The sequence below is a fragment of the Cydia amplana genome, chromosome 13 (assembly GCF_948474715.1).
Source record: "Cydia amplana chromosome 13, ilCydAmpl1.1, whole genome shotgun sequence".
Classification (NCBI taxonomy): domain Eukaryota; kingdom Metazoa; phylum Arthropoda; class Insecta; order Lepidoptera; family Tortricidae; genus Cydia; species Cydia amplana.
Genome location: NC_086081.1, coordinates 8865135 through 8877210, shown reverse-complemented (window position 1 = coordinate 8877210; position 12076 = coordinate 8865135). Strand labels below are relative to the sequence as shown.

Genomic DNA, 12076 nt, shown 5'->3' with positions numbered 1-12076 from the left:
TATATGATAGAGAGCAAACAGACACAGAGAGACATTATCTTGACAAAAAGCTATAAGTAATTAAGTGTTGAAGCCGTTTTTAGGCCTCTTGATTAAAGATTCGGGTTTATTGTACATTACCTTGTACATATATTACAAATATAAAGGTACCTATGTTGCGTAAGTGGTGAAGAACTGATAAATAGAAAGCTACTAATGTGCTATATATGTATATGCGCATGCTTTTACTGTGTGAGAGCACTCCCAATAATTGAACTTCCTTCAATATCGGAACCTATACTTAAGTTGTTAGACAGTTCGTTTGCAAAGTTCTAAAAAACTTCTTGCTAATTAACAAACGTTTTCAATAATAAATAATAATGAGATCAAAAGTTAAGGAAACTAATTATTTTAAGTAACCAAAACACTTTAGTCAAAGTGGTGTTTTGAAAGGCGTTGATTTAATAAAGTGCCCCGCCATTGTTACTTCAACAAAATGTAACGAGTCAATTCTGGAGTCCAGAAAGAACCACCGTTTAAATGAATTAATATTCTGTTCCGCCTTAATTAGTTGTGTAATTGAATTATGCACAATTTTGCCCTTTCTCGCGATTGCCACAGATTTATTTTTAATGCTTTTGTACATTTGGTTTTGTTTGTCCCTTAAAATTGAAAAGAATTATGAATTAATTAAATAGGTATGTTACCTTGTGATCAAAAATTAAAATATACTTACATATGTTTCGAGTAATAACAAAAGTTATGGGGTTTATTGCCAATATGAGGAACTATTTTGGTTGAAACAACCTATTACACGTACTACATTTCCATCGTATTTTTTTTAAAACGTTTCAATTATTACTTAACAATCTATTCACCGTATGAACAGAAGAACGAAGAAGAAGAAAGAAAAACAGTTTATTCAGATAAGTAAGGCCGAAGTAAGTTCATTTTACTTAACATGAAATGTTCGGTAAAAATCAAAACGTCGCTACGACGGACTTTTTTGCAATTAAGACTAGACGGTCTTTTCTAACAGAAGTACGGGTTGGGAACTAAAAATAAATACCTTATAAAATTAAGTTGTTTTTGGTATTCCGATCCATAAGGGATATTGATTTATGATGGGATAAAATCGTATGTAAAGAAAGGGAAAATGCTGATTCAAAAACCGTTTCCTCGAGCTTAGTCAGGGAAAGTTGGAAGGGAAAAGACATCTGTCTTATATAAATTCAGTGAAAAAATATTAACACATTTCATTCAGGGTCCCGAACGCAATTGTGATCTTTTTTAGATAAAAGGATCACATAATAAAGAAAATGGAGTTTAGAACTTAGCGTAGATGTGGTGAGCTGAGTGCCTTGGCAAATATTTAGCGACTACTCAGCGACTAAACACGATGTGGGTTTAAAAGTTCATTTTATTTCCTCGTTCAAGAGATTAACTGGATTGGGTTTAGACGAAACTGCAAATTAGCCACTTACATTTTACTATTTATTGTATTCTTACAACTAATGATATGATAATATTATTAAATACATGTCAATATAGTGTAGGTACCTACACGAGCATATGGTATACTAACTCTGCTGATACAAATATATTTGTATATATAAAATAATACAATTGTGTCAAGCATCCTATTTCATGGTACGAAGAGCAGGCCTTATCGAATACGTCATCGGCAAAATTCGGGGTAACTTGAAAGTCGGTAAGGAAGTTAATCAACCGTCAATAATACGGGCAAGTCAGAAATAGGCTCGCTTACCCTACACCCGTAGCGTCTTGCCCAATCACTGTTAAGTTAACAACGTCAGTTTATTTACAAAATAGGCTAAGTTTGTTCATTAAATAGTCAAACGGTAAGTTGGAAAGAGTGGAGTGAATTTCAAATGTGATTAGCAAAAGTAACTTGCAGCTATTGATACAGTTGTGCTTCGCGTAAAGATAATATTATGAAATACCGAAATATAGGAGGGAAAATTATATGAGCGTTTTTCTTCTTCTTTATACATATGTGCAACAAGGTAATTATTTACTACCTATACAAACAAAACTTAGGTAATAAAATAAATTATCCATAATCCATATAATCAGTAAAAATACTACAAATAAGAAACTTCAGCGGATCTCTATTGTATCTGAGACCATCATAAGCATTAGATCGTTTGACCCTTGAGCAATTTCAGGCGTTTTGCGGTTAAGATGAGTAATATTCCGAATATATCCGAATATAATCTCAACCAACACACGTATTAGGGACAAGTCATTAAAACATTAAACGAAACTCAAATTGTAATTTCAGTAAGTATTTGGCTTTATTTAATTATCTCAAGAAGTATCGTGATTTTTCAACCATTATATATCCGTATCACACAATTACTTTCACTCGTATTTTCATACTGTTCTTACATAGTGTATACATTTGTCTGCATGGCGCAGTCACCGGGCGCACTAGTTAGCTATATTGGCGCCCAACGTGGGGCTAAGAAAACTTGAAGTCCACGTTTGGGCGCCAGTAACTGGCTTGCTATATAACAGTGTTATAAGCAGCAACGCCAATGTTTCAAGTTTCAATTTCAGTAAAACAATTATCAAAAACAGTTTTCTCTGTTTTACTTAACTCCGACACAGTACTACACAAAATAATGCGCAAACGCTTAGCATAATGAGAAATTAATCGCTTTGTCCATAACATTAACATAAAATCTGCATTTTCTTTCCAAAAGCGGGGAAAGCTTAGTTAAGAATAAGCGAGCATGCGATAAATATGATTCACCTCGTTCGCGCCAAAAGATACGAGTTACCCATTCCATACTCGTACGGCCCTAGAGGGAAAATTGGAACGGCAGAATCAGGTAGAATGCTTACCTCTCCGGATATAATTTGATACTCAACAATTTTTGAACGTATGTACCATAACAAGTAAGCATCTAGGGTAAAAAAAACAGATCAGGAAAAAACAATGTAAAACAAACTAGCCTAAACCGTATATGAAAGTATATGAAAATGTGTATTATAATATACACAGGTTCAATTTTGAACGAGGAATGAACACATCGTTTTTAGGGTTCCGTAGCCAAATGGCAAAAAACGGAACCCTTATAGATTCGTCATGTCTGTCTGTCTGTCCGTCTGTCTGTCCGTCCGTATGTCACAGCCACTTTTCTCCGAAACTATAAGAACTATACTGTTGAAACTTGGTAAGTAGATGTATTCTGTGAACCGCATTAACATTTTCACACAAAAATAGAAAAAAAACAATAAATTTTTGGGGTTCCCCATACTTTGAACTGAAACTCAAAATTTTTTTTTATGAAACCCATACGTGTGGGGTATCTATGGATAGGTCTTCAAAAATGATATTGAGGTTTCTAATATCATTTTTTTCTAAACTGAATAGTTTGCGCGAGAGACACTTCCAAAGTGGTAAAATGTGTCCCCCCCCCCCCGTAACTTCTAAAATAACAGAATGATAAAACTAAAAAAAATATATGATGTACATTACCATGTAAACTTCCACCGAAAATTGATTTGAACGAGATCTAGTAAGTATTTTTTTTTATACGTCATAAATCGCCTAAATACGGAACCCTTCATGGGCGAGTCCGACTCGCACTTGGCCGCTTTTTTTTTATGTACGAAACTCTAACTCACCTTTTCCCGTATCCATTAGTGCATTAGGCAAAGCGCCCTTTGGCAAACTGTGAAGCTACAGGTAGCGTTTCCCGGCCTCGAGTCCTTCATGCACCTGTTCTATAAACAGGGCGTACTTGACCCGAAAGTGTTCCATTGAGTATCGCGTACTGACCTAGTTTATGGGAGCCATTACATGAAGGACAGCATCCGCCAAAGGATCAAATTAATTACATACTGATTTCCACGCTATTATATATAAAAGAAATGGTTTTTGGGTCACGGTCAATATATCTATTGTTATACAAGGAATGTATTTATTAATAGTATGGCATTTCAGTCACTGGATATAAGTATTTTTTTATTTACACATAATAAGTAGAACTAGTAGGTACTTAGATAGGTACATTAGTGTACTTAGATGTCTTAGATGGTAGATTGCCATTGTTTGCTTATTCTGTTATTTGTACTATACAGTAAAATTTTATGTATATTTGATTTGATATTATAAATTTAAAATATTCTATTTGTGTCCTATAATCAGACTTCGGAGGTTAACATAAAGTCATACTCGTTTTCATTTTCTTTCAGTAATTCTAACATACAGCATTTCGCCCTGCAATTATTTTGTGTAATACGTAGGTATCATCTATTATTTCAAAAGCTCTTATATAAATTGTGGTAAATTGTAATTTCACTAAGTCCATAATTATCTCCTATAAAACTTGGCTCGATACCTACAGATATCGCATTTTTAATTAAATATTCAATTTCTTAGAAGCGAATTCTTAGGGTGTTTATATATAATTAATTATATTACTTATGTATATAGGCATTACGCATTTCAGGACAAAACTGCTGAATGAGAATGAGGAAGAGTATGACTTTAATTTTATTGTTAATTACGACTCCATAGTTGACTTTTGTCTTATCGTGCTGTGAAAACTCCAAAGCCTGTCTGTACACATATATTTGTTCTTATTTTTTGGTAGTATACGCCTAAAATAGGCAATTGCTGTAGTTACATCTGCATAAAAAAAAAAATGGTAGGTATGTCACATTAGTCGCTGTTTGTGATCTTCTTTGTACTAAGTACCTACATTTTTTTTGCTTATGAATCAGATCTTATAAGCATTTTTTACTTAAAATATGTTAACTTTCATCAGCTCAACTCTTCACTTGGCTTAATATTTATTTTATTCAAGTGATAATTTATTTTTAAAAGGTGTCATGAGAAAGACACGGGATTAATTTAACAAAAACAGGCTAGTACTTACCATAGTAACGAAAACGAAATTATGAAAATCCCTTGCAAAGTAAGGTCGAGAACTTCACAGAAATTCAAGAGTTGTTACAACCTACTTCTACTTTATTGTTACTTAAACTTGACCCAGGATTATAAGGAGCACTTGTGTGAGGGTTTGCCGTGAACCTGCCTTATTGAAAATATCTTAATTAGTTCGTGAAAGTGGAGGTAATAAATTATGTTACTTTAGGCGAAATACTCGTATAAACACATTGTATATTTATTAGTTTGTGTGAAAGTATATTTATGTATTTAAAATGTCAAGTAGGATCAAAAGGTGACTCTTAACGATGATTGCCAACATTTTAAAAACATGATGTAAAATTTCAGTAGTCAATGTTTTTAAGATGTATGATCATAGGATCCTATTTCCCTTTAAGCTAGTTAATTAAGGAAATTACAGAAAATGAGTAATTCATTACAATAAGTTGGACACAAAAAAAATGTGTATACCTATATATATGTACGTTTATTAAGGGGTATAGATATGATAAAAAAGAGTTCTTATTTGTATGCCAGCATGAATGAGGTTTGCCGTTCTAACTTATAATAAAAACAGAGCAGGAAGGTACTGAACAATTGAAGCGCGAATGTAGCGAGTAGTTAATTAATCTAGAGCGTCCCGCAGGGTCTCAATCTATTAGAGGAAAACAAACGTTGTTTCCAAGAAATTTCTTTAATTTCAAAGAATAAAGAGAGCCTTTCTAAGTAGCTGAGGTGAACAATTGTTTTAAATTAACCCTTATCTTGGTAAGGCTCAAAATATCTTAAATATAATATTTTTTTAGATTTTGGTCACCTATTGAGCATACTTATAAAAAAAATAAGGAAAAAATCCAGGTTTTCCCAGTTTTGGAAAATCATATGTATATTACTTGATACAATGCCAATTCCTCGACAAACCAGTTACTTACTTTTTAAAAGAAAAATGTGGGTTTTAATAAAAATAAGACATGTAGTGCAACAGAAATCATCATTTATTGCTTATTAAACGCAATCTAAAGCATCAGATGACTATTAAACCTGTAAAAATAAATTATATCTACGAATACCTGATCACATAGGAGAAAAAAATGATCTCGTAAAGTTTCAAAAAAGTCGTCAACAAAAAGTTGTGTAAAAAATTAAAAGTAAACAAATAAATAAAAGCTAAAAAAATATATTTTTTTACTTAGGGGGCATTTTTTGTATGCATGAATGCGTTGGGCATACAAAAAAATTCCGCGCTACGAGCTACGGCGTAGTAATAATGCTACAACGTACGAATATACAGTTAAAAAACATCTAGTACTTTAAAAAAATCAAAGTTGAGTAACTAAATAATACGACAACTAATATGACATATTTGAAACATGTTTTGTAACCCTAGAAATATAGAAAAATATATAAAAACATGTAAACCTATTATGAAGACAACTTGACAATGTATTAAATGTAATACAATCCTTTTGACATGTACAATTCTGAGTTCTTGGCAATGTATCAAATACCTACATAATAGTTTCATGTAAGATTCTGTGTATTAAATGTTTTAAAATTCGACCGCAATGGAAATATTTATGCACTAACAGATAGTTAATGCATCAAAATGTAGATTATGGGAAAATACATATTAATCTAAGAAATAAGTGCGAAATTTGTTGTTTCCACGGCGCCATGTTGATTATTATACTTGGTCAACCAGATCTTGACAGTAGAAAAAGGCGGCAAATTTGAAAAATGTAGGCGCGAAGGGATATCGTCCCATAGAAAATTTGAATTTCGCGCCTTTTTTTACTGACAAGATTTGGTTGACCAGCTATACTAAATAATTTACAATGACACATGTCTCCATTATTTTTTTCTATAATAAAGGAGGGTAGCTCAACATATTTATGACAGAATTATTTTGTTAGGTAATAAAGTTAACCTGCTAGATTTTTTAAAGTTCCATGTATCATGGGTGTTACAATGCCAAGATAAGGGTTAATAAGCAACCTACAGGCAAAATAAAATCATATACAATCAAGGAACATTATGTAGGTACCTACACCTACAATTAATAAAAGTATCATGCAAAACCACATGAAGTTTTTAATTACCTATTTTAATATCAAATTTTGTTAAATATGGTGAAAATTAAAGAACAGCTTAAATGATAATCTCTTTCGAAGATACACTTAAAATATTATAACGATTAGGTTTATCCTTTTTTGTACTTTTAACAATAAAACCTTAATGAGCGCTCAAGTAAATCACAACAAAGACAAAAGTAAGACCCGATGTTGCCCGAGGGCTATCGTTAATGGGTATTGAGACAGAGCATCTATGAGCGACTCGATCCCTAGCGTACCCTAGGTTTTACATTACTGTTATATCTACTTAATCTCTGATTTATAAGTTATCTACATAGGCCGTTACTTCAAACTTCAAACTTCAACATTTATTCAGCAAATAGGCCACAAGGGCACTTTTACACGTCAACAAGCAAAAAAATAATAATAATACATCAACAATTATAAAATACAACTGCAACTACCAAATCAAACTAACGTAATACAATTACTTAGAGATGTATAAGGTCTCTTAATGTCGAATTACATAAAAAAACTATAATAATAATATTAAAATAAAAACAAAACAGATACATGGAAAAAAAATAAGTTCTTTGACAATAGTATTTTATACAATCGTGATATAATGGAGAGCTTTTCAGTCGAGTACCGGGTTTAGGCAACGAAGCTTGCTGAGTGGCCTAAGTAAAGGTACGAGATTGAAAAGCTTGATTATATCACTATTGTATACAATACTTTTTCTACGAGTCAACAAAAAAAATACTTTTTCTCCAATATGCTCGGAAATGTTCACTTTATGGTAGCAAAAATAGTACCGGAAGTACTTCTTTATTGTCAAACTCTAATTTATAAAAATAAAACTATCGCTGTCCTGTTCTAACGGACGGGAAGTAAAAAAACACTACAGTAATAACTTATTACTGTAGTGTTTTTTACTTTTTTTAAATAAAAAAAGCAAACAGCCAATTATTATAGCCGCGGGCCGCGTCTACACGACCCGATCAGCTATCATTTCAAGCTATAGGATAGAGTGAGATAGTAATATAAACGACCTTACATGTCTCGTTCTTACAAGACCGTTGTGCTCGTGTATGATCGTGCGAATACTGCTTAATAAAATCAAAGATTATTTTTATATTTTTAAGGATCTCATCCGTGTTCATAAAGCTTATATTTCACAATTATAGTTTGACATAGACAGAGAGAATGATACTATCTTTGTCTTACACCAGTACTAGAACCCAAAAGAAAAGGATGAGTATAGTTTTTTTTGTTCTTATTTACTGACAATTTGGTTAGACCAACTATATTTTCAATGAACGAATATTGAATGGTACTGAATGGCAGAATAAGTTTGTGCCTTTAACTTTTAAAAATAATTTAAAGAGGGAAATTGTTTTTGACGTTTTTGATGTAAAGTTTCGATTTGAGTGATGCTCGATGCTTAAATAATTATTATTTTACTTTATTTCCTCGCATGTTTTGGAGAAAAGCACTATATATGCCTCGGCAGGAATAGCAATTCGTGGATTCGTCTTCTTTGTCGGACTCCGCTACGCGTCGTCCGACAAAATCGAAACTCATCCACGAATTGCCCTTTCCCGGCCTCTGCAATAATGTACTAAAAACTAGTAGAAGAATCATATATGTAGGTAAAGAAACCAAAAGTATACAGCTAAGATGCGCGAGCAGCCGCGATACCTTCATACTCGTACGCGACCCGGCCCCCGCGCCCCGCGCCCCCGGCCGGTTGGTCAACGACACCTTCTCGTAACTCATGAGGCCCTGGTACTTGCTCCGCGCTTTCGATCGGTCAATTTCATTATAGTTGACTAAACTGTATCGAAATAGTTATTTGTACAACAAGAGATCAAAGTTTGATATTTCTTCGAGTGCTTATTTTGAGTCCCGTGAAAGCGAAAGATTCTATAAGAATCTTGAGCGTAGTAAGGGACTCAGAAGCGCACGAGATGTAAATAACTTTGATCTCTTGTAGTTTACAAAACTTTTCACCTCAGCAGTGAGAACATATTAGAGAACCCGAAAAATGTATTCCTTCTTCATCACTTACCTCTATTCACTCATGTTTTCTTAAGATATACCAACAATTAAGATTTCACCTCGGCAGCTCGAACAAGGGTACTTTGCTACTTAAAAACAGTGAGCAAAATCGCGTTTTGCTCACCGAGTGAGCAAAATCACATTTTGCCCATTTTGTCTCACTCAGTGTTTTTAAGTACCAAAGTACCCTTGTTCGAGCTGCTGAGGTGAAATGAATATTATAGTTGACTAAACAGTATCGAAATGAATATTATAGTTGACTAAACTGTATCGAAATTAATATTATAGTTGAGTTGGGGTCCCATAGTGAAAAAAGTACCTATGCGATTTCACTTTGGTATACGAAGTCTTAATTCAAGCATTGCAGTCGACGAGTAGAAAAACTATATTTAGCAATATAGTTTGTCAAAGGACTGTCTTATTTCAAACATAGACAGAGAGAATCGTACTATCTTTGTCTTACACTAGTACTAACACCCAAAAGAAAAGGATGAGTATAGTTTTTTTGGTTCTTATTTACTGACAAATTGGTTTGACCAACTATAAATTATATTTATCATTCGAATGAAGTTCACCGCGACCGATTGTTCGACGTGGGTGACGGCAGCGGTAGGGGAGGAGAGAAACTACCCTCACTTTCGGCATTATTATCAAGTCAAATCAGACCGTCTAGCATGAGTTGCATTCTCGCGCGTGTTAGATTAAAGAATATATATGTCGGCGAACGGATGGTCCTAACGGCGGTGGGCGCGTGGGGGTAGTACCTAGATGTATTACTTCACAGCCAAAATAGTAGGTATGCTACCAACGCATGAAATAAACATTCGGACTCATTAACCATACTAGTGCCTACTATATTTCAGTACTAAATGATGAAAAGAACTAATTGCTATTAGATTAGAATGTTGACTGGTTAAATTAAAAAAATAAAAAGATCACATGAAATCGTTCAAATCTTTATTTCAGTCAAACTAAACCGGTTCCAACCCTACACCTCTGACCCGAGAAGATTTAACCCGGCAACAAACTCGGCGGGACATATCTTTTCAAAACAACACATAGTTTCTTTATTTTACAAAAGTAAGCTTCTAATGGCACATAAGAAATCAAAATAACACTTGGAATAAAACACTTAGCTAAACGGTTAAAGAACGTGAGAATCTATAAGCTTTCAGAATAATCCTTCAGGTGTAAGCCTTCAGGAACGTAGCGAATTAGGCACGAGCTTGGCTAACGTCCGATCTCTAGCGCGGTCCGATCAAGAAGAAGGAAGCCAGTTCCAGCGGCGGAGCCAACCGCTCCCGCCTCCAATTCAAGTTGGTAAAACCTGCCTGACCAGTCTACCAACATAACGACAAAAATGCCTGCCCGTGCCTACGTTCACTCAAGATAGGTACACATCTTGACGTTCCAAAGCCTTCTACCTGTCATTTTAGTTCAACAATACGCCAAACATTGCTAATCGATTTTATACAGGCGTCTAACTATGAACTGTAATGCTGCAATACGTCTTTCTGGTGTCTCGCTCCGACATATATATATTTTTTTATATTAATAAAAATTCAAAATTAATAGTCAATATTAATTGCAAAGGCAAAACTTATCATTAAGTTATTTATTTACATTGATTCATAATTATGTAAAACTGCTATATCAATAACTGGATACTATTTAAGTTTTAAGTAAAGATAAATAAAATAATAAACAGATGTAATTGAACATAAAACTGTTTTATTTAACTAATCCAATATATTCACCTTATCATCAACAACAAATAAATACAATCACTATTAGTTTATAATTCAGTAAGAAATAATTTAATTAATTAATTAACCCATCTAATTAATCAAGTAAGTACATAATTATTACAATAATTACCAACATAGTATTTACTTAACTTTCAATATTCCTTTGGCGATGATTAACTCAGTGCTGCAGCGCAAAGTAGAATGCTCAAAGCAGAATGATCAAAGCAGAATGAATCAATAATGGATCGGTCGGTCCCTTTTATACCATTTCTACCTGGCAACTGGTTGATCATGCCACTTGTCATTCGGTAAGTGACGTCACAGAAGTAGTTTCTCATGTACCTAGTCCATTTATCGAATTATGCAGAATCAAACTATTAGAATACCTTTTCAATAAACTCCGTTATAAATAATTATTAATCAGTAATATTAATACAAAACATAATCATTTCAAAGTAGTTTACAAATCTTAGTAGGTTAAATTACTGTTTCTCTAGTCAACCGTGGTTTCGTATCGTACATACCCACATAAATTGACAGCATTTGTTAAGTGTTTAATTAGGTCAGTTTTATACGTGATACAATTTGTACATAGAATAACAATATTCTAACACGCGCGAGTCCATATGATACTTGTATGAAGTCGCGCAAGATGTATGGAGTCGCGCGCGAGAACGCAACAGGCAAGAGTAGCAAGTCAAATATCATTTATTTTCAGGCAACTAAGGGCCCCATAGAGTCTCAGAATGAGGGCCAGATTCGGATTTTGTAATAGACATTTATTAGATATCTTTTAGACATCGCCAAGATACGATAACGATGTGTTTAAGAGCTAACCTGTCAAATTTGACATTTCCGCGATTCTGGAGATACTCTTGAACGATTTCCACAAGATATTACTTAGAGATCTAATTCACATCTAATAGATATCTAACAGGATCTATCGTAAAAGTGACATTGGTTGCCCGAATTGCGCTGCAAAAGAGAACTAGTTGAAATCTAAACTATAACGTATCTAGAATGGATCTAGTACGTGTCGTCTCTTGTGAATATCTTGAAGTTCGAATACGGCAGTGAATCACTAGCATTGCCTCGTTCCTGCCAATAAAATAACTAGATATAAATTGATATACCTATCTATCCACCTCATGTTGCATAAAGTAAGGGTAGGGATTCGGTTAGTTTTCAACAGGGCTAAATGTTTAGCGCGGCCCTTTTCAAGAGATTATAAATGTTTACGTTGGAAAATTTGCCCTTGGACCCTTTCGGATTTGTTTATCATCCTCGAGTTT

General features: G+C 33.7%; 1 protein-coding gene across 1 annotated transcript in view; it reads right to left on the bottom strand.

Moving 5' to 3' along the window:
- LOC134653486 (uncharacterized) overlaps nucleotides 1-12076 on the bottom strand; it is a 284313-nt gene that overhangs the window by 186904 nt on the left and 85333 nt on the right. The gene's annotated exons all lie outside the window — the stretch shown is intronic.